The sequence below is a fragment of the Lissotriton helveticus genome, chromosome 4_1 (genome assembly GCF_964261635.1).
Source record: "Lissotriton helveticus chromosome 4_1, aLisHel1.1, whole genome shotgun sequence".
NCBI lineage: Eukaryota > Metazoa > Chordata > Amphibia > Caudata > Salamandridae > Lissotriton > Lissotriton helveticus.
The window spans coordinates 2117084718-2117108756 of NC_136063.1; the positions used below are offsets into that span (position 1 = coordinate 2117084718).

General features: G+C 49.5%; 1 protein-coding gene and 1 non-coding gene across 11 annotated transcripts in view; one reads left to right on the forward strand and one right to left on the reverse strand.

Annotated features, from left to right (window-relative positions):
• DCX (doublecortin) overlaps nt 1–24039 on the reverse strand; it is a 358719-nt gene that overhangs the window by 56539 nt on the left and 278141 nt on the right. The gene's annotated exons all lie outside the window — the stretch shown is intronic.
• LOC144829873 (U6 spliceosomal RNA) lies at nt 16187–16293 on the forward strand. Its single transcript, XR_013610862.1, has one exon. It is a non-coding gene; the product is annotated as a U6 spliceosomal RNA (small nuclear RNA).

Below are 24039 nucleotides of genomic sequence, written 5' to 3' on the forward strand. Positions count from 1 at the left end.
TCCGGACTTTTAAAAAATACAAATAAAGATATATTGGGGCAGGGTAGGTATACCCTGACTCCCTCGGCCCCATGGGGGACACAGAGGGACAGCCAATGGGGCCAAAAAAGAAACAAAATGGCAATAAATTTGATTTCAGGATAAAAAAACAATATGCTGGCAGGCCGCATTTATAAACTATAAGCCCCAGGGAGCCTACCCCCGGGGCTGTTTTCATAATGGGGAAGGGGCAGTGTGCCCCCCTCCCTGCGCCTCCAGAGTCCCCAGGAAGCCCAGCTCGGGCCAAACACGTGGTTTATGGGGAGGTGTGGCCCCCTTCTTCAGGGAGCTCACATATGGGGCAATCATATTAAGTATGGGGAGGTGGGACGCGTAGCTCCTTTCCCTGAGCCATTGGTGGCCCCGGGAGTCCATTACAAAATCATTAAAGCTAGAGAGGGGTTTCCGCTGCTTCCCTCCCCGGGCCCTAAAAGGCCCTGGGGAGCCAACCCCTAGGGCCAAAATGTGACAATAAAATGGGAGGAGGGCAGTACATCCCTCACTGTGCCACAGACGGCCCCGGGGTGCCCACCCACGAGGCCGATTACTTTAAGGGAAGGGGGCTGCATGGCGCCCTCTTCTGAGCCTCTAAAGGCCAGGGGACCCTGGTCTCGAGGAGCCCACCCACAGGACATATCGATTTTTTTGCCCGTAGCTGTGCAGGCATGGAAACCTGTGTTTGCGCTCGCTTAGCGGAAGCATTTTCAAAACTCCCACCAAGCAGGAGCAAACACCAAGTCCGCTCCCAGCTGGTGGGAGCTTTGAAAATGCTCCTGCATGCTGGGAGTGGACTTTTCAACTGTTCCCTGCTCGCACTGAAGCAGGCAGGAAAACAGATGAAAATATTGCTCCCACCTACAGGGAGCAGCATTAGGAGCTGCTCCCTGCAGGTGGGAGCAATGCTGGCTCCTGCTGTATGTGGGGAAATGTCTGGGGCCGCGGGGCCTTGTTGGGAGCTGTAGGTTTCCCCCCACAGCCTCCAACAAGACTATATTGGGTGCTCTGGGTGGGCTCCAGCGCGCCCACCTTTAATTTGAGAGCTATAGGGAATGGGGTCATCATGCCGAAATTGGCCCTGGGAGGGGAACGGCGCACCCCCTCCCCCTAAAGATTATGCAGGGTCCCAGGATGGGATCCCCGAAGCTGAAATAGGCTTGGGGAGGGGGGGGCACTCAGGTCCCCCTCCTCCCCAAAAGAACATTGGTCCCTGGAGGAAGGCATACCCAGGGCCTAAATCAGCTTAGGGAGATGGGCCACGCGCACCGCCCCTTCGTCTCAAATTAATGCTGGGCCCAGGACCAAAATCAACCAGGTAAGGTCGTCCATGTGCCCCCCCCCCACTCAAAAAAAACATCGGGTTCCAATGAATAAGGTCCCCAGGACCGAAATTGGCCTGGGGAGGGGGGGGCCACATTGTGCCCCCTTCTCTTTATTTAAAAGAGTGGCCCTGGGGGGGTGGGGTCCCCAGGTCATAACAAGGCTCAAGAGGATGGCCTCATGGCCACCCCCTTTATTTAAATAAGTGGCCCTGGGCGGATGGGGTCCATGGAGTTGATAATGGCTCTGGGAGAGGGGCCCCTCCCCTTAAAAAACATACACGGGCCTGGGGGATGGGGTCTCAGGGCCAGGTCCTATGCCCAACGTCCCACTGCGCATGGCCGCCTGTGCTCAGCGTGGTTGTTGGCTGTATGGAGGGGGGGTTAACTGGAAGGCCTGGCGCAGGCCGATTGTAAAGAATAAAACCTAGAAATTTACTGAAAAACAAAAGGTTCAATTGACGCTATATTAGATGTGCTAAAAAATATCTGTGGTTTATTGTTAATGTGAACTATGCTAGCTGTAAACTGTATGGTATAGTGTCAATGTTGCGCATAATACATGCTTTCTACACCTAGGGGGGTTGTATTTGTGATGGCAGTAATAATGGGTGATATTCTCCTGAGCTACTTTGTACTTACTGTAAGGCCCTTAATGCCATAGTAATTTATAGAGCAATATATGGGAAAACAAAGCTTGGATGATCTCAGCAGTGATGTCATCAATGATGTAATTTGAGATGTCATGAGTGATGTCATATGTGAGGCCATAAGCACTGCATAGTGGATGCCCATGTTTTAGTTAGTGCTGCTAACTATAGCTGGTAAATTTCTGTGTTTTTTTTAGTTACAAACATTAATGTTGTCCTTGACCTAACTATAACGTTACTTTAACCTTTGGGTATTTTCAGTGAATTTCTAATGTATTTTTAAACTAAAACACATCTTTTTATAACTATAGCGTTACTTTTAACTTTGTTTTTTTCAGTGAATATCTATCCATATATTTATATATCACACAAACGTTTTCCCCAAAAATGTGTGCCGGTGGTGGGTCTTATTGTGCATGGAAAGTTTTGGAGTGATCTGTCAAAGAGGGATGTAGGGGGGGGGGGAGAGGGGGGAGGAGGGGCTGAGAAAAATGGGGGGGATCCAAAAAAAGTGTGTACATTCCCTGTTAATTCCCATAGGGATTTTAAACATGACTACAGCTCGAACTGCTGGATGGAATTACACCAGGTAGCTCTTGGTCCAGGGATGCACGCTTTTTTGTTATTTGGTGTAAATCCGCTCAGTAGTTTTAGAGTTATTTTCAAAACAAAAATTGATATATAGGGAAGCGGATCCTTTGCGAAGCCTATCCGGAGCTTTGCATACCCACGCGCCAACAGCAGTGCTGTGAATGGCTGGCTCCGTGAGCGGTCCTTTGACCAATCAATCAATCAATCAGGTCATTTATAGAGCGCACTACTCACCCGTAGGGTCTCAAGGCGCTGGGTAGGGGGGGGGGGGGTGCCGTTACTGCTCGAAAAGCCAGGTCTTGAGCTTCTTCCTAAAGGAGAGGTGGTCTTGGGTCAGGCGCAGGTCGGTCGGGAGTGAGTTCCAGGTCTTGACGGCCAGGTAGGAGAAGGACCTTCCTCCTGTTGTCGCTCTTCGGATGCGGGGGACGGCGGCGAGGGCGTGGTTGGTTGATCTGAGGAGGCGCTTGGGAGTGTAGAAGTTGATCCGGTTGTTGAGGTAGCTCGGGCCTTGGTCGTGTAGGGCTTTGTGCGCGTGGGTGAGGAGACGGAAGGTGATTCTCTTGTTGACCGGGAGCCAGTGCAGATCTCTCAGGTGTCCGGAGATGTGGCTGCGTCGGGGGATGTCGAGGATGAGTCTGGCCGAGGCGTTCTGGATCCGCTGGAGTCTCTTCTGGAGCTTGGCGGTGGTTCCGGCGTAGAGGGCGTTGCCGTAGTCCAGTCGGCTGGTGACGAGGGCCTGGGTGACCGCCTGCCTCGTCTCGGTGGGGATCCACCGGAAGATCTTACGTAGCATGCGCAGGATGTTGAAGCAAGACGAGGAGACGGCGTTTACTTGTCTGGTCATGGAGAGGGAGGAGTCCAGGATGAAGCCCAGGTTGCGTGCGTGGTCCGTCGGTTTGGGTGCGGTGCCCAGGGCGGGGGGCCACCAGGAGTCGTCCCAGGCGGATGGCGAGGAGCCCAGGATGAGGACCTCCGTCTTGTCCGAGTTCAGTTTCAGGCGGCTGGTCGTCATCCATTCGGCTACATTTCTCATCCCTTCGTGCAGGTTGGCTCTGGCGGTGGCGGGGTCGTTGGTCAGGGAGAGGATCAGCTGGGTGTCGTCGGCGTAGGAGATTATGTTGAGGTTGTGTTGGCGTGCGATGGCCGCGAGGGGGCTCATGTAGACGTTGAAGAGGGTGGGGCTCAGTGAGGATCCTTGAGGGACGCCGCAGATGACTTTGGTGGCCTCTGACTTGAACGGTGGTAGGCGGACTCTCTGTGTTCTTCCGTCGAGGAAGGAGGTGATCCATTCCAGTGCCTTGTCCTGGATTCCGATGTTGCCGAGGCGCTGTACTAGGGTGCGGTGGCAGACAGTGTCGAAAGCCGCGGAGAGGTCCAGGAGGATGAGGGCCGCTGTTTCTCCGTTGTCCATCAGGGTTCGAAGGTCATCGGTGGCAGCGATGAGGGCGGTCTCGGTGCTGTGGTTCGCTCGGAAGCCCGACTGTGAGGGGTCGAGGGATCCATTCGTCTCGAGGAAGGCGGCCAGCTGTTTGTTGACGGTCTTCTCGATGACTTTGGCCGGGAACGGGAGGAGCGAGATGGGACGGTAGTTCTTGAGGTCGGTGGGGTCTGCTGTGGGTTTCTTGAGAAGAGCGCTGAGTTCGGCGTGCTTCCATCTCTCAGGGAAGGTGGCGGTGTCGAAGGAGGTGTTGATGATGTCCCGCAGGTGGGGTGCGATGACAGCGTCGGCCTTGTTGAAGACGTGGTGAGGGCAGGGGTCAGTCGGAGATCCGGAATGGATGGAGTTCATTGTGCGGATGGTGTCTTCGGTGCTGATCGGAGTCCAGGTGCGGAGGGTGGTGGTGGGTGGCGTTGTTGCGGTTGTGGCTTGCGTTGGTTGGTTGTTGAAGCTGTTGTGTATGTCCGTGATCTTGTTGTGGAAGTAGGACGCGAGGGAGTTGCAGAGGTCTTGCGACGGGGTGATGTCATTGTTTCCGGCGTTGGGGTTGGAGAGCTCTTTCACGATGTTGAAGAGTTCCTTGCAGTTGTGTGCGTTGTTGTCCAGTCGATCCTTGTATGTATTTTTCTTGGTGGCGCGGATCAGTTGGTGGTGTTTCCGGGTGGCGAGCTTGAGGGTGGTCATGTTGTCCGTAGTTGGTTCCCTTCTCCAGGCTTTCTCGAGGGCTCGACAGTTCTTCTTGGAGCTCTTGAGTTCGTCGGTGAACCATGGTGTTTTTCTGCTGCAGGGTCTGCTGGGTGGGGTTCTCAGAGGGGCGAGTTCGTCCGCGCAGTTGTTGATCCACTTCGTGAGGTTGGCGGCGGCCTGGCTGGGGTTCGCTGAGCTGGCGGGAGGGTGCTGGCTCAGGGAAGCGGTGAGCTGGTCGGCTGTGATCTTGTTCCAGCTTCTTCGGGCAACCTGTTGCTGGTGATGGTGGATCGTCGTTCTTCTGAAGGTGAAGTGGACGCAGCTGTGGTCCGTCCAGTGGAGTCCTGTTGCGTGGCTGAAGGTGACGTCTTTGCTGGATGAGAAGACGGCGTCGAGTGTGTGTCCGGCGAGGTGGGTGGGGGTGGACACCAGCTGCTTGAGTCCGAGGTTGGCGAGGTTGTCGAGCAGGCTGATGGTGTTGCGGTCGCTGTTGTTCTCCAGGTGGAAGTTGAGGTCCCCCAGGAGGATGTAGTAGGCGGAGGGGAGGGCATGCGGGCTGACGAAGTCGGCGATGTCCTCGCTGAATCGTGTGCGTGGCCCCGGGGGTCGGTAGATCAGGGTGCCTCTGAGGGTGGTGTTCGGGTTGGTGTGGATCTGGAAGTGCAGGTGTTCAGCGGTGGTTAGGGTGTCGTCGGTGTTGGTCGTGATGCGGATGGTGTCTCTGTGGATGATGGCGATGCCTCCTCCCGTCTGGTTGGCGGTGCGGTCCCTCCGGGTGATCTTGTAGCCCTCTGGGATGGCGATGGCGATGTCTGGGGCTGAGGAGGCGTTCATCCAGGTCTCGGTGAGGAAGGCAACGTCAGGGGCGGTGGTGTCGAGGAGGTTCCAGAGTTCTACGGCGTGTCTGTGGACGGAGCGGGTGTTGAGCAGGATGCACTTGAGGTGGTTGCTGCTGGTGTTCGGCTTGGCGGGTGCAGGGAAGGTCCGGATGCAGGTGAACTTGCAGGCGTGGCAGCTGAAGGGTCCGTGGGTGTGCTTCGGGGCGGCTCGATTACATCCTGGGATGCGGCCGGTGTTGAGTGCGATGAGATCGGCGGCGTTGTAGGTTCGACGGGTCGGCTTCCGTCGGTGGGGGCCAGGGGTCCTGGCGCTGGTCGCGGACGGGCGCAGACGGGCTTACCTTTGGCGTGCCTTCGGCGCACAATCGGCGCGCCCGCTGCGCGTCAACGCTGCGCGTTCGCACGGTCGCCATTTAAGGCGAAGTGCGCGGGTGGGCGGAGCAGCTGGGAGGGGGGAGCGGGGAGGGAACAGAAGGAAAAAAGGGGCGGGGTCGGCGGTGGTGGCGGGAAGCGGGGGGCGGCGAGGGAGGCGGGAAACAGGACGGAGGACGGCCAGAGACTAACAAACAAGCACAAATTACAGTCAGAAACGCTTAGCACGGGCTAAAACAAATAAAGATAAAAACAAGCACAAATTACAGTAAAAAACGCTTGACACGGGCAGAGACTAAGAAAAATAAAACAAGCAAAATGGGAGGCAAAACAGAGCAGAGCGACCGACAGCAGGGTCAGCCGGCAGCGAGGCAGGCAGCGAGGCAGAGGGCACAGCAGAGGGGCACACGCAGCAGCTGGTGGCCGTGCGGCGCGGGGGTGTCCCACAAGTGGGTCACACTCACCTGTGTCGCACGGTCGCCATTTAAGGCCAAGTGCGTGGGTGGGCGGAGCAGCTGGGAGGCGGGAGCGGGGAGGGAACAGAAGGAAAAAAGGGGCGGGGTCGGCGGTGGTGGCGGGAAGCGGGGGGCGGCGAGGGAGGCGGGAAACAGGACGGAGGACGGCCAGAGACTAACAAACAAGCACAAATTACAGTCAGAAACGCTTAGCACGGGCTAAAACAAATAAAGATAAAAACAAGCACAAATTACAGTAAAAAACGCTTGACACGGGCAGAGACTAAGAAAAATAAAACAAGCACAAATGGGAGGCAAAACAGAGCAGAGCGACCGACAGCAGGGTCAGCCGGCAGCGAGGCAGGCAGCGAGGCAGAGGGCACAGCAGAGGGGCACACGCAGCAGCTGGTGGCCTTGCGGCGCGGGGGTTGACCTCCTCTTCTTTGATTGGGACAGTGAACTCCTCGATGTAACTTCATCGCCCGCTCCCTCAAGGTCTTCGTAGCCATCGCCAGACAGTCAGAACACAAATTCCTATTGTGGTCGTGCTCGAGACATCAAAGACATATGCGGTGGGGATCGGTGACTGACATCATGCGGGGACAAGTCCCATATGGTTTGAAACCTGTCTTCCCCGAAGACATCCCTCGCACACAAAGCCAGAATAATCCAAAATTTCAACAAAAGTCAAGAAAAAGCCTGCCAAAAAGCAGTTGAGAGGTAGCCCTTCCTGGATTGGCGCTTAAGTGGCGTAGTTAGAAAAGAACTGACGTCTGTGTGCCTTGTTGGCACCTATATAGGCACTGATATGTCCTAACCAACGCTAACGACGCGGACGACGTTACACGGAGCCGAATGGAGCCACTTGACGTCGTGCGCAAGGGGTATTACTCAGCAACAGTTTTGGGATTCAGTCTGACGCCCGGGAAATTCAAAGGTAAGGAATCTGCAGCTAAAAGTTTCTATCAGATATAGAATTTAAAAAACATTAGAAATTCACTGAAAAAAACAAAGGTTAAAGGGACATTATAGTTAGGCTCAGATTTCATTCACTCGTAAAAAACCAGTGAAATTCAGCAGTTATAGTTACCTGAGCAAAGTCTAACTTACACCCTGGCAATGTTGTGCTTATGACCTCACATATTACATCACTCATGACACGGACAGTGACATCACTGAAGATATCTCAAATGACATCACTGATGACATCATCCACACACCTACACAACCTCTCATGCACCCACTCAAATACCCATTCACAGACCAATACAAGTACTCACACAACCACTCACTAATCCATAGAGCCACTCAGACTCACTCACTCATTCAACTACTCACACAACCATTCACTCACCCATACAGCTACTCAACAAGTCACTCACCCTTACAGCCACTCATGCACCCACTCACTCATCCATACAGTCAATCACATACCCATTCATACACTCACACATGCAGTCACTCACCCATACAGGCACTCACACAGACACACACACACACTCACTTGACCATCCAGCTACTAACTTACCTACTCACTCATACATACAGGTACTCAGACAACCACTCATTCACAATACAGCTACCCAAACACCCAGTCAGTCACCCTTACAGCCATTCACACTGCCCCACACTTACCCATACAGGTACTCACACTCTCACTTATTCACCCATACAGCCACTCACACACCCACTCACTCATAGTCTCTCAGCACAGCCACTTTCCCACCTATACAAGCACTCACATATTCACTCACACAACCATGAACATACCCATTCACATATCTATACAAGCATCCCCACATCCGCTCGCTCACCCATACAGCAATTCACATATACTCACTCTCCACGAAAGCCACTCACACACCAACTCACTTAACTAAACACCTACTCAAGCAGCCACTCACTCACCCATACAGACATTTGCACACTCTGTCACTCACACATTCACTCCTCCTCCCATACAACCACTCACAAAGCCCCTAACTCACCCATAGAGAGAGCCACTGACAAATCCATTCACTCACCAATGCAGCAACTCACTCACCCACACAGCCACTCACACACCCAAACAGTAACTCACACACACACTCACACATGCATACTCACAGTCACACAGCCACTCACATAATGTTACAAGTAGTATCACTCATTAGTAGTACTCCTAGTATACTAATTTAACTTTTGTGGTACCTTAGTATAAAATATTTAACATTAATAAACTCTTACAAAATTCTTACACACCGGATGTTGTCATCAATGATGTAATTTGAGATGTTATCAGTGACATCATCAGTGATGTCACTGACCATGTCATGAGTGATGTGATATGTGAGGTCATAAGCATTGCATTGAATGGGTACATGTTATAGATAGCTCAGGTAACTATAACTGCTGAATTTCACTAGTTTTGTACAAGTGAAATCTGAGCCTAACTATAACGTCCATATAACTTTTTCTTTCCAGTGAATTTCGAATGTTTGTTTAAATCTATTACCTAACAATAACATCCTTTTAACCTTTGTTTTTTCAGTGAATTTCTAAGTTTTTTTAAATCCTATTTCCTAACTATAACATCCATGTAACCTTTGTTTTTCAATGAATATATATGTATATCAATAGTTGTATGGATCTGTCAATAGGTATGTGAGTGGTTGTGTGGGTGTCTGAGTGCATGTATGAGAGGTTGAAAGGAGTATGAGTAGGTGTGAGAGTAGTTTGGTGAATAATGTCATCAGTGATGTTATTTGAGATGTCATCAGTGATGTCACTGACCCTGCCATGAGTGAAGTAATATACAAGGTAATAAGCAGTTCATTGTGGGGGCGTAAGTTATAGTTAGCTCTAGTACTATAACTTCTGAATTTTTATGTTTTTATATATAATGTAGAGGAGGATGGTAATAAAAAATAAAGTGGCTGATGTACCACGTGCTCTCTTCTCTGTATTGCTATGGAGCCACTGGCAGACATGATGCAGGTAAAATGCCATCTGACGGGACTCCCAATTTAAGACGACAGATGCCATCTCTAACAGTGACAGCCACTGAAAGCATGGTCTCGGCAAGAATGTCTTTAAACCTCCTCCAAGACCTGGGGGTAAGACTCCCAGTGCAGTGTACTGTATCTCAGGATGTATCCTGAGATCAGCCCAGCTCCAAAGGTGATGCACAATCAAGCATCAAATGGAAGAATCTAGGGGGAAAATGATGCCTTTGTGGAATAACTTGGAATCAGAGATGACTCTAATTAAATGTATGCATTTATCCCATAAAAAAACACTACCCATAATGGAGAACTAGGATTACTAGTGAGTAAACTTTCCATGTTATTGCTCAGCATGGGATACCTTACTCCAAAACATGTGATGTTGGGTGACTGTAAAATCCTTTCTCAAGCTTTTTTTCGCTTATAGTAAATCATCTGAAGAGATTCATCCTGGCTCAACTTTCTACCGCCCATTCCATTCCATTCTCCTTCACAATCCCCTATGCTTCTCTCAGTCAAACGCCTCATCATGGTGAGCTCTGGACTAACTAATACTGTTAACAGGCTAATCAATTAGGAGCTACTTGTAAAAACGAATGCCATGATAACCAAAAGACACAGTTGAAAGTAGAAATCAGAAAAGAGGACTTTACTTCAAACATAGTCGAGTAGAATCACTTGTGAGAGTGATAGTTACAACATTGTCCACGGAACCTTATTGTGATGTAATTAAATTCCATGTATATTTGTGTTCTGTGATTTTCTTGTGCTTGTACGTTTTGTAGGTTGAGTTCTTTACTGTACTGTAACTTGAAGATATATGATGGTGAGAAGAGGGGCAAATTCTGGACACAAATGATGATAGGAGGCATATACCACAAAAGACTGAGCGAAGACCATACTGCCATGCATGCCGTTTACACCAAAAAAACACACAGAACAACGTTAAAGCTAAGGACAAATAGTGCCACAAATGTCTTACCCGGTCCATCCGTTGTGCATGATGAGCTTCGGGAGCCACAGGTGCCCGCAGCTTTATCAAACAATTTGATAAAAGATACAGTAACTAGGAGTTCTTTTTCTAGGGTGATAGTAAACTAGGACAGTCACTTACAACAAAGTTAAGACCATTTATGTCACTAAGGTTTAGAATGTGGGGATATAAATTAGATTGTCCAAGTGAAATGTCCATAGGATGCTGATAAAGTCTGTTCATCTATATTTTAGCTGTGGGCAATCCAGAAGGTCCCGCCTCATTCGATAAATGAATATATAATAACAAAATCTGATAAATACAGTGTCTATTAGGGGCCCCTATTGCTTTAAGAAATATTTTTTAACAAATACTACGTTGTAGAGCTGGATAATAAAGTTTAAGCTATGAGTATGCGCGGCTTACTTTTGAAGTACTTCTGATTTTCTCCTGAATCTCAGCTAGGAGTGCTGCTGCATTACTCTAGGAATTCAGGAGTAAAGCAGGAATGCTAGAAGATTAAGTCACAGCAAAATCTTTGTGAATTGGGTTCCAATTGTATGTGTCTGTTGTAGTTCAAGCAACAGTAATAAATCTGGATAGATAATGAAGGTAACCAATGAAACTTGCAATACCTCAGCAGGGGTCTCACAAAGTTATAAATAAGTACTGTGAAGGTTAGTAAAGTAATATCCTTCTTATGTCTATGCCAGTACACAGAGCCTGTTAGAATAACATACTTAGCACATAAGGGTTGCAACAAATTCTATGAAATGTAACAGATAAATGACTAATCGGTTGCTTGGGAAAGGGTACCCAGGACCCTGGCCTCCTTCCACAACCGTGCCTCAATTCCAGGGCAACAGAATCTGTTGAATACTTGCCCACTATTGAACTGAATTGGGGGACTCCGCATTTGGATGGGATGCATCATCCACTGAATGATGGCAGGCTGCACCCATTTTTACTAGGAATATCAGGCCTTCCTAATATATTTGTAAAAGAACAGGGAGTTTGACCAGTAATTGCTAAGAGAACTGCAGGCAAGACCACATAACAAAAAGTTAATTAAACTGTGAAAAACACAGTATTCATTTTTAGGATGATCCTATCAGAAAGCACATTGAAATACATATTGTGGCCTTACCAAGACCATAGAAGATTGGCTTGCTGTCACTCTCATTTGCCTGGTTCTTATAATCTTCTGTCTGTCCCTCCTCTGAACCATTTCCAATTTACTTGTATCGTCCCCTGCTCCCTTTTGTCTTAAGGACTCCACAGGAGTGCATGTGCTTTCTAGCTCGTTCCCTAGTGTGCTTCCCTGAACCACTCCACACTCAGCAATGCTCGCTCTTGTCCGTATGCCTCTCCGAGAGCCCCCAGTGTCGCTTTCTCAACCGTGTGTTTCCCCCTTCAGTTGCATGCTGCACTCTCTGTAAAACTTCCTATTCCGTGCAGTATCTAAGTATTGAAGGAGATATTCAAATTAACCTTATTGACTTTCCACTGTAGTCAACACTTTTCTCTATCCCACTCTAATTAGAAAGAAATACATCACAGATTACAAAAGATACACAAGGCTATCAAACTTTTAATACTAATCAAGCTTCTTACCTCTCGCTCCAGGACCCTTAACCCGACATCATCTAATGTCCAACACCCAATCTTTCAATTCCAGCAGAAGTCCTCGAATGGATGTATGGTCAACTGAAAAATCCCTGATTTTGTTTTATCAATTCACATGCTAGGCAAATTCCAGTCCATAGCACACAGGAATTAAGTATGTTCTAATCTCCCTCGTAGACCCATTTAGAATGACACTAGATTAGGGTGCACTTGAATATTAAATGTTGTTGCTGGTCTTCTGCATTCACCATTATTGACCACGGTATACCATCAATTTAACTGACTAAGAAGAAGGCAACAGATGGTTGCACAAAACCTAGCTCTGACTCGACCCTGACAAATTTGATATCTTCTTTGCTACAAGTGTGATAATCTCTGGCCTCCCAACATTTGGGACCTAAATCTAAGCGTATGTTCCACCTCTGTCAAGCACACCAGTCTTCCTTCTGGATTACTAGCTCCATCTGGGCAATTGTGTCTATTCAATCTTCAGTTTATCAATCTGGATCCTAATAACCCTGAGATAAGATACATTCATCTAAATCATTATGTCATTTAAGATTAGGTCAATTAACAGCCACTATCTAGGAAACCAAGACAAGTGCTCTCAAACCATACCACTTATATACAAAGCAGATTTCAGCTGGTACTTAGACAGCAAGCATTGGCACCACATCACACTTATCCATCTGAAACTGCACTGGCATCGGCTGGCCAAAACATCCAAATTCAGTGCAATATGCATCAGACATCGTACTTTGTTTTTTGTAATATACGCCCTCTCTTATGTTAAAAGGCTTACCATCTCACTGACAAAATGGGGATACATGGCCTAGCCAATGATCTTAAGCTGAGTCGGGCCAAAATTGTCAACAAACATGAGCTTCTTGATTGCTAAGAGAAATATTGCAGGACGGTGGAGAACCAAACAGGCACCAGCGTTTGACAACTGGCTCCAGGGCATGGACTGGTGTACACTGCTCAAGGAGCCAATGTAGAATGGACCACAGCCCCAAGGTGTGCTACAAGGTGAGATATGGGCTCAATGGTGGGAGTGTTTTAATATTTCCACTTGAGTTGTATGGAGTTTACACCTGGTATTCATGTGCTCTAGAACCTGGAAAAGAGCAAAGAAATATAAGCTGTTACATTATAACTACAAACTACTACTATGCCCTACTCATCCCTGAGCCCTAACATTCCTTACTACTTCTACACAGTACCCATTTCTCAACCCTAAAAACTCCTTGCTACCTCTATGCAGTAGCCTCACCTGAATCCAAACAATTCCTAAAACCATACACGATCCATCCTTGAACCCTAAAACACATTATTACCCCTATGCACTACACATCTCTAAACTGTAAAAAAAAAAACTCTTTCCTGCCACCTAAAATGATTATCGTTTTTTTTAATGGGCTGTACTTACTAGCACTGCTGCGGTTACCTCTGCCAATTACCTGGACCAAGGTCAGTTTGAAAATACCAATAAAGCTTGTAATAAAATAAGTCTTATTCACTCAAAGCAAGCCACCTGAAGCCAACCTTCCACCAACTACAAACCATGCACATCTCTAGATTCTTCAAATACAAAACCAAAGACCTTTGGCGCACATTTTACAATAGCAACCCGTTGAAAGCCAGTGAGTGACTGATACAACAAAGATATCCTGTTCTTCCACAAAAATCTAAAAACATTAAACTTCCCTAACAGCCTGACATCTATTCGTGCCCCACTGCAGTCAGACAAGGTTCCTCTGTGTCAAATGCCCATGTCAGCGGTAGTAGAAAGACAGAACGAGCCACATATCTTTCTGAATGCTTAAACATGTTTCTACAATGATCAGAACATTACCTCTACGTCCCTCGTCCTCGACCCAGTCATCACACATGAGGTATTCCACACGACAGGAAACAAAACAGGAAACGCTTTTAGACTCCACCCACCCTCCTGTCAGGTGCTATAACACACCTCACCACCAGAAGCAAATCCTGTTTTGTTTCCTGTCGGTGGTTTACTTGATGGGAGACGCTGGGGTGAGTGCCGGGCGCTTACCTGCTTCGTTTGTCCTGTGTATCCTCCACTGCTGGGCTCTGGGGGGACTCCCATGGACCGTCGTGGGATTCCTTGGAGTGGGGCTGCTGGGCTTCCCTTTCTCCTCCTGGGCTCAGGTGACCTGTGCTGCTTGGCTTCATGGGTCTTCCTGTTTCGTTTCCTGCCCTGGTCTCTGTTCCCGCTGCTGGATGTGCTGTGGATCGTCCGGATATCCTGCTACTCGTTGTCCTTTCCTGCCTGGTTCCTGGAGTGCAGGTAGGGGTTTGGGGCTGTGAGCGCTGGGCTGTTGTGGGGCGCGCTCCTCCCCTTTGGATTCCCCGTTCTCGCCAGTGCCTCTTTGTTTTGCGAGGGCCCTGGCGTTGGCTCCTGAGTGTGCCTGCGAAGAAGGACGAGTTGTTCTCCCTGCTGCACTGGGGCGGCCGGCGGCGGTGCTTTGCCGTCTGTCTTGGCGGCGTCCTCCTGGGTTTGCACGCATGCGCATTGCCCTCTTTTCCGCCCGTCGGCAGTGTTCGGTGTGCCGGGTGCTGGTGTGGGCGGGCGCCCGGGTGGGCTCCGGGCGCTCCGGTTCTTGGGGCCGTTTCCTCGATGGGCGGTGCCATGCCTGTTCCTGTTCTCGGTTGTGTGGCTCTGAAGATTTGACATTGCAGGAGCCTGAGCCTCAGCCTTGTGCCTGTGCGGAGACTCCTGGAGCTGCCGGTGATTGCATCCGGGGCCTCTTCCATGCGAAGCCTGCGCTCTTCCGTGGATGTGGATGTGGCCATGCTGTTGGCGCTGCCGACTTTGGTGCTGGGATTCACGGTTCGTGGCTCGCCTGCCCCACATCCGCATTGTCCCTTGATGGTGCCTTTTTTACTGGAATGGATGCATTTGACATTTGTACACTGTGCTACGTCCTGCCCTCTAATGTTTTTCCAGGGGTAGTTGCACCGGATGTTTGGCCACTGTTTTTTCATTTGGTTCAGCTTGGAGCGCTGGTCGTGTGCAATCTCCGTCATGAGGGTAGGTATTCCTCTCCTGTACCTGCATCTTCCCTTTTTTTCCGGTGGGGTCCCTCCCCTCTCCTGTGGTGCGTGCCTGGAGGTGTGCCGTTGCCTGGATTGGGCGCCTTCTTCTGGAGTCTCTTTCTGTTGTTGGGGCTCTTCTGTTGCTTGAGGGAGGGGTGTGGCGCAGTGGCCTGAGCGCCTGACTCCGGTCCACGAGGTTCATGGTTCGATCCCCGGCGCTGGCCGCGGGTTGCTCCAGCGCCATGTGACTCTGGGCTATTGCTTGATTACTCTTCCTGACGCCCACCAGCGCCTTGACGCCTATTGCTCATTCTGGATTTCTTTTCCTTTCATGTACTGGGACCGGCTTCATGTCGCCCTTTTGGAATCTGTTGGGGTTTCTGCCTTTCTTCGGAATTTCTTCCTCTGTTGCATCTGGGGGGTCTTCGCTTCCTGCAATTGCGCTGCGGGGCTTGTCCATTTCCTGGGAGCTCTTGACTGTCTTCCTTTCCCATGTTTGGATTGCCGTGGGGTTTCCTGAGAATCTGTGCCCATCGCTTCTCTGGATGTTCTCTTGCACTGGTGGCCTGTTGCCTCTTCTCTGCTGGTGCCTCTTTTGTGTCCTGGGTTCTGTTGCGGGTGTACAAGGACACGGATCTTTCTCCATGCCCTGGTTTGTGTCCTTGCTTTCTCCGTTATGGGATTTGGCAGACACTTTGCCTATTTCCGTTCCTGTGGACTCTGTGGTGGCCAGTCTTGTGGGTCGTCCTTCCATGGCTGCTGTTCACATTCTGTGGGACGGTGTGGACGAGTGGGTAGTTTCTGCCCTGTGGATGTCTTCTGCCGCTTCTCATCTGGCTGTTCGTTCTGGCATTTATTGGGGGTACGTTGCCCAGTCTTTGCTGGCCGATTTTGAGTCCCTGTTTTCGTCCATGCAGAAGGGTGCCAGTTGTCCGGAGTTGCTGGAGTCTATGGAGCGCCTGGTGGTGTTTCTGTCGGCCATCACCTTTGTTCCTGTATGGTGGGCTTCTGCTGTGTCCTGTGGTTCCTCTGTTGCTGCCCACCGTGTCCTATTACTGCGGGATTGGATGTCGGACGCGGCCCCGCGTTCCTTGGCTTTGCGGCTGCCTTTCTCTGGTGCCCGTCTGTTTGGTGTCTCACTGGAGGTGTTTCTGCAGTGCTCGCTTCGGCAGCACATATACTATAATTGGAACGATACAGAGAAGATTTGCTTGGCCCCTGCGCAAGGATGACTCGCTAATTCGTGGAGCGTTCCTTTAATGTATACACATGGTCCCTGAGGGGTGCCGGGTCTGGTCCGCGGCGTTCCTGACTGGACCGCCCTTTGGGACGTTCTCGCTGATCCCGCCACCTGGCCTTGTTGCACGGGGTCTGGACTTGTTCGTACGGATGCTCCCGTTCTTGATGGAGGCCCTCCTGATGGTTCTTCCGTTTGTCCTGTCGGGTTGGGTGTTCTCCACGCTCGACCTCAGGGATGCGTGTCTGCACGTCCCGGTGGCTGTGACGGTTCGGCATTTCCTGCGATTCTGCCTGGAGGATCGGCGCTGGCCATTCTGCGTCCTCCCCTTTGGTCTTCGGTCCGCCCCCCGGGTGTTCACCATGGTGGTGGCTCCCTTGGTGGCCCATCTACATCACCTGGGGGTGTCTGTGTTCCCGTATTTGGGTGTCTGGATGGTTCAGGCTCCGTCCCTGGAGGTTGTGTCTCGCCACCTTCTCTTGTCCGTGTCTGTGCTCAGGGACCACGGGTTTTTGTTCAACTTGCCTGTATGTTGCCTGGAGCCTGCGACCCGGAGGACCTTCATCGGTACAGTGTTCGATTCTGTGTTGGGCGGGGTGTTCCTGCCGGACGCCCGGATTCGTCGCCTCCATTCCTTGCTGTGGTGCTGGTTGTCCCGAGCCTCGGCTCCCATCCTTCAGTGGCTGGAGGTTCGTGGCCACATGGCTGCTTCTGTTTTCGGTGGACTCCATGGTTGGAGCGTCAGACCCTGATGCGGGGGTCTAGCCGGGACCAGGGTTCAATTCCCCGCCTCGGCGGGTCTTGGGCTCAAATTTCCACGGACCTGGTAATTTTTGTTGGGCCTGGGTTCCTCTGCGGCCTCTGCTGTGGCATGTGCAGCAGTGGGTCCCCTTTACTGTCCTGGACTTTGCGGTTCCTGTTCCTGGGTCTCTGGATGTTGTGTCTGCTCTCCGTGGTGGCTGGACCCCTCCCGCCTTTCCGTGGGGATGTTGTTTCGTCTCCCTCCTCCTCTGGTTGTGACCACGGATGCCTGCGCCTCGGGCTGGGGCGCGACTCTGGCCCGTTGGGTGGTGCTGGCGCGTTGGCTCCCGTCGGAGTCTCGCAGGTCGTCCAACTGGAGGGAGTTGTTTGCAGTGGAGAGGGCGCTTCGTTATTTTCGTCTTCGTCTGGAAGGTTGCCATGTCATGGTGCGATCGGACTACACAGTGTCTGTGGCATCTCTGAATCTCACGGGGAGGCCCCGCGGTTCTTCCCTGAATCTGGTGGCTTGTTCCATCTCGGCTTGGGTGGAGATTCTTCTTCTGGCCCTGTCTGCTCCACTCATTGGGGGTGTGGTCAATGTGGTGGCGGGCTCCCTGAGTCGGTGGTTTCCCTCATCTCTGTCCCTGTGTTTGGCTCCCGGGCCCTTTCGGATGCTTTGCCTGGGGTTCGGGACTCCGGCTCTGGTCTTGTTTGCCTCGGGGTCCGATGCCCTGGTGCCCCTGTTCTACTCCGGGTCTCCAGTGGTGTGCACATGGGGGGTGGATGCCATGTCTCTCCTTTGGCCTCCCTGGTTTTTCTGTGCCTTTACTCCCTTTCCTTTGTTTCCTGCTTTTCTGCTGACGGTTCTGCGGGAGGGGGCTCAGGTGGTGGCAGTGCTGCCTCGCTGGCCGAGGTGGTCCTGGTTTCCTCTTCTGCTGGGCCTGGCGATGGGGCCTCCTTGGCTTCTGCCCCGTCACCCCTCTCCTCTGTGATCTCCGTCCCTCTTTCTGGTTCCCCTCTCCTTGGCGGTTTGGGGGTTGGACGGATGTCTCTTGGGACCCGTGGTCTGCCCGACCACTTGCTTTGGTGCTGCGGGCTTCTCGTGGGTAGTCTACTTTGTCTTCCTCTTCGGAGAGCTGGTCTTCTTTTTTGAGGTGGTGTTCCTCCTCTGGTTGTCTTGCTGGGCCTTTGGGCTGCTTTCCGTGCCTTCCGGGTCCCGGATTCCTTTCTTCCTTCTGATGGCTTGTTGGTTTTCTTGCCTTTTTCGGAATTTCTCTCTTCTCCTTCTGGTCGCTCTTTGGCGCCCCCTTGGGGTGTCTCCTTGGTCTTGGGGGTTTTACAGTCTTCCCCTTTTGACCCTTTGGAGTCTGTGGGCCTTGAATTTCTGTCGTGCCTGGTGGCTTTCTGTTCTTTCCTTTGGCCTCGTCCGTGCCTTGTACTTTCTGTGGCTCGTTCTGGGGTGTTTCGCTCTTCTGACTCTCTCTCCGTGTCATTTGGCTTGGCTGGTTTGGCTACGGCTGCTTCCTGGCTCTCTTTGGATCGCTGGTTTCTGGCGGTCTTTGCTCTTGCCTATCTTGGTGTTGGTTTGCCCAGTCCGTCGGGTGTCCTGGCGCGTTCCGCTCGGGGCGTGTCTGCCTCCTGGGCTGTTTACCTGGGTGTGTCTCTTAGTGGATTTGTCGGGCTGGGTCCTGGGCCTCCGAGTCCACATTCGTGCGACCCTATTGGTGGGGTTGTGCCTTGTCTGACCGGACTTGTTTTTGGTCGTGGGGTGTTGCTGGCTGTGGGGGTTTTCCCCTCCGCTGTGATTCTGTTGTTTCTTGCAACTTTGTCTTGCTGCACTCCTTTGTGTCTGGTCTGTGCCTTGTTGTGTGTGGGTTGCCAAAGGCCTGTTTGGGCGTTGCTTTGGTATGCCTCATGTGTGATGACTGGGTCGAGGACGAGGGACGTAGAGGTAATGCTATGATTACGTATGGTAATCCCCATTACTCTTAGTCCTACTCGTCCTCGACCCAGTCATACTACCCGCCCGCCCTCCCTTTCCAGGCCTTTGGTGCTTGGTACATCAGGATTTGCTTCTGGTGGTGAGGTGTGTTATAGCACCTGACAGGAGGGTGGGTGGAGTCTAAAAGCGTTTCCTGTTTTGTTTCCTGTCGTGTGGAATACCTCATGTGTGATGACTGGGTCGAGGACGAGTAGGACTAAGAGTAATGGGGATTACCATACGTAATCATAGCAATGTTCGGTCTGCTGCTACACTGCCTGATCCTACAGTGTTTTTGTGTCTCTCTTGTAAATCTTTCCTAATTAATGCAGGCAGAAAATCAGTTTTATGATTTGAGATTAGAGAACCATTACAACCTTCAACATCTGCTTTTCAATGCGTGTTTCACATTTTCACCTCTTGTATGGTGCTTCTTCTGACAGACAAGAGCAGACGTTGTGCTGTACTGTCTTTAATATGAGACCCACATGCACAGTTTAAGCTGTCTTCATTAGTATGTGCAGGCAATGCGCACTGACCTTGCAGTGAGATGCACTCTGAGCAAAGGTGCGCAATGGGAACCCCATTAGTACTCATTTGTCAAAATGTGACCTAGGTGCTCTTAAAGAAACGCAGTCTCTGATTTGAATGCGCTGTGCAAATCACACAAAGAAACAACCTCAGGCACGTTTCGTAACTAAAGTACTTTACCAAAATGTGCGCAAATAGTAGCCAATCATACTTCGTGCATGTAGGGCACATTTGCTGGTTTTACTTTTGAGTAAACGTCATTATGAGCATGAATATTTGGTAACACCAAAGTTTATGCAACCAATAAGGTAAATTCCTCAAATATTGAATTTTAAATATTGTGATTCCAAAATATTGTGGCCACAATATTGACTACCAAAAAAAAAGATGACATTAAGAATATAATTATAGATTTACAATTAACTCCACATATATTTACCCTAGCAGTATGTAGACATTCAAGGTATGTAGATGTCTGGTTAAGAATAGATACCTATATTTACTTACATTTGTGATATTTTGGTAGCCGCTGTATAGACCATGTTATTTTTGTGCTCGATATTCAGGCATAAAGTCAATTAATAGTTATTTACTCTGCGTTACACAATTTGAATGGGGACTAGCAAAAGGTCTCATCCACCAGTGTTTCTATGAGTATTTAATCCGGTGAAATAATAACTTAGGAGGTAGTGGTTTATCCTGTAAAATAACCCACCTACACTCCACACAAATTCTTCCTCCTCCATACGCGGCACACAGACGTACAGACAGACTGTTCTATATGCCTGTAACATTTCTCAACTCATGTATAAAGTGCCTACAACTTAATAGGCAGAAGCAAGAAACTTCTTAGGTTGAATAAGTGCCCTGAAAATATACACTCCATTAGAGTGAGTCACTCAATTGCCTTCAACTGAGAACTAGGAAGCCCTGAGGTGCTGACAGCTTGCATGCACTCATTTACTCACCCATGCACTTGTGGTTATGACAGCTGTAAATAACAGACATAAGACAGACAGTGCAGCAGACAGTTCTTATGGGGCGAATGTGGTGCATACTGACACATCCGTTTTTAATTTACATCTACACAGTAATTTGAAGCCTAAATGGACTAATAACAAAGATAAACAGGAAGAATAGTAACTGCTCACTTCCATTAACACTGCAGTGACACCAGACTACCGCTAGAGAGCAGTCTACATCTGAAAAGGAAAGGTAATGCACGGCGTTCTCATGACTTTTGGATAGGTCTGCGCTATAGAAATGCCATGTGGATACATACATACATACATACATACATACAAAGTGAAACCAGACTTAGTAAACACGGCCAATTCGGTGGGGAAAGCCCAACTTCGTTTCACGACATTTCTACCAGCACTTTTGTAATACAATGGGGCACTGAATGTTTGGAAATAACATATGATCGACAATAGAGCTGTACTATCGTTTTTTAATGGTGACAAACACTTTGGTGTCAAAGAATGAATACTTAACTAGATACAGTCTTTTTACAGCTTCTAGTGATAAACCAGGTCAAATAGAGAAAGCTAATTTTTGTTAGCTACCCTTGAATATTACAAGCAAGGCAAAATATACTATGTTCATTACAAACGACTCAGGCTTAGATAGTAATCGAAGCAAAGCTTGAAACTGAAATATATAGATGCTGTTAGTCACTACCCCAGAGTACCTGTTTACTGCTCAGAACTGCAAGTATTCTCCCATTTAAAGTGTTGCACTCTCGTGAGAACGGTAGGTGCTCTCCCTCTCAAGTAATGCCTAGAATGACGTCAAAATAGTTAAGATTCCATATTGAGTTTTAGTAATTCGGATAAAAATCCTGCAGAACCAAAGCAATCATTCATCCATGGGAGACTGATGAAACGAGTTCCATTAAACCCTTCGCAGCTGGGGGGATTCCCCCGCTGTGCTGGGGGGTGGGGCACGTACAGCGCCCCCATGCTCATGACGAGGTCAGCTCTTCATGAGCCACGGCGCTCCGGTGCTCATGACGAGCTGAGCTCGTCATGACCGCGTCCGTTCCAATGGAACGTTCAGCACAGCAGGGGAATCAGCCCAGTGTGCGAGCGTTCCACGGAACGGGCGTGGTCATGACGAGCTAGCTCGTCATGAGCACCGGAGCGCCGTCGCTCATGACGAGCTGAGCTCGTCATAAGCATGCAAGAGGTTAACCTGTGTAATGATAAGGGCGATTAGGCAAACTAAATCATTTGTGCTGATTCTAGGAACTATCTATCTTTAATGTGTTACAGGTATCAAGATGCTGTTTACTAGACCTCAAAAAGGAACTATTGCTATTTTAAGAGCAGCAGTTCTCTCTTCGGTAATTGTTTCAAATGGTGTGTGCTGTGTTGGTATTCATGTACTCTGGCTTAACTTGAACACCAGAGGCAAAGGTACAGCAGAACACATGAAAACAAAACCATTTCCAAGTAATGAAACAATTGCTGGAAGAGACTGGCTATGAATTGACCCTGAAATATAACGATGATGACAGTGACAATTACAGTAATGCTTATAAATACCACTATAATTAACATACTTACTATTACCCCATTTATTGTTGCTCATTTTCCTGACCTGCTTGGCTCAGTCGGCCTTGCTGGGATTCGAACTCGTGACCTGACACACCAGATAAAAGTAACAAGCACAGACACATTGGCAGGGCTGAAACATCCACTAAAAATGTAGGGCACTATTGCGAGTCGGCAGTCCATGGACCGCCAGACTCGTGGTGGCACGGCGGTGGTGGTCTTCTGAATGCCCTATTACAATTAGGGCATTGGACCGGCATTGCCCTGCCACAGCCCCAGGGAACTGCCGTGGTGTGGCGAAAGTCAGGCCGCCGCAGTCCCACCAAGCATATTATGAATTTCCTCTCCGCCACAGTCTTCATTGTGGTTCCTACTCCATAAAAACGGTGACCGAGAGGAAACAAAGAGGGACCTACAGGGCCCCCTTGTGCCTATGGGCCCTGGGATGATGCAGTGGGGAACATTATGTGTCCCCTGGTTGCTTGCATTCCAGTTGCTGCACGGCATGGACTTCGCAGTCCATGCCATGCAGGAACTGCTTTGGGTGTTCGATTGCAGTGCCCATTTTCAGGGCACCGCTGTGGGACTGTAAAAAAAAGCCTGCCAGACACGAGAAATACTCATAATCTGGCTTGTGAACCAACTACGTGTTTGGTGGTGCCGCGGTGCCGGCGCCGCACCTCAAAACGTATAATCAGGCCCTAAGCGCCAACTGCAGAGTGCAGTTTGAAATCATCGGGAATTACAACCTTACAGACACTGAAGAACACAGTTAGTGATGGGCTCTGCTGTCACCCTGGCTGGTTAGTTTAGAAAGTTTTCAGACTAGCATGTCACACTAGTTATGCTGTGGATCGTCTTCTATTTCCAATGATCTGATATGACATTTATGTTTTGCAAACCACTACCTGGACTTACCATTGACAGTTGTCTGCTATATGTTATTATTATCCCACTACTTCTTAATATTTTTATTGACCTCAGAAGAATGCATGGAGAACTCTGCCAGAGATCAAACCTACGACCAATTACAAGCCATAAAAACCCACCACCAGAGACACATACAAGACAATTACTATATGAAAAACAAACAAGAGACAAGAAAAAAGAAAACCAGTAGCATTGAAATGAAAATGTGCACCTGTGACAAATGCGTGAAAACGGTAGAATGATGGTGTCTAGGCACCTGTTAGACTCATGGAATTGTAAGGAGCAAAGCTCCAGTTCTTTGCATCACAATAAGTATGAAAACCTGCAGCGGGGGAATTGGAAAGACTTTGATCCTTATCTATTTATGTTTGGTAATGTGATTATATTCGCCGAGCTTTTCTGCCGCTTTGTTTTTTGTAATTATATTTTTTATCTAGGTAATTTAATGTTGAATTGATTTGGCTGATGTGTTTCAGCGACAAGAGCTCGAAATAATAAACTGTGTATGAATGGAGTTATCAAATGTTAGAAACTGCTGCCAGGGAAATGCCAGTGCTGTTCCCTTTGTTGCAAAGGATTTTCACTGTTTTCTGCTTGTGCACTAGGACTGCGGTAGGTGGGATGACAGCATCCAAGCAGGTAACTCAGATGCCAGCTGCTGCCTTCCAGCGCCTCCCTCGTGACCCTCCCCTGGGGGGGTCTCCCCTTAGGACACCCTGGCTCCCTGGAATCGCGTTAGGTAATTATAGTTGCTTTATATAAATCCTTTCTTTCTCGACGCCACCCCTTCAATTAAAGAGGGGGGGCGGGATTGTGGGGCCGGCAACGACCCCTTACTCATCAAATCAGAAGGCTTTCCCTGGCCTAGTTCACTCCAGTCAATTCCTGTCGTCGAGTGGTTCAGGGAGGTAAAGGGATGGAAATTGGGGGTTTAAAAAACCTAAGACGGCCCGAGGCGCACCACAACGTTTATCTATTAATACTATTCAGAGGCAATCGGCCTCTCGCCCCAGCCAACACGCTGATGTAGC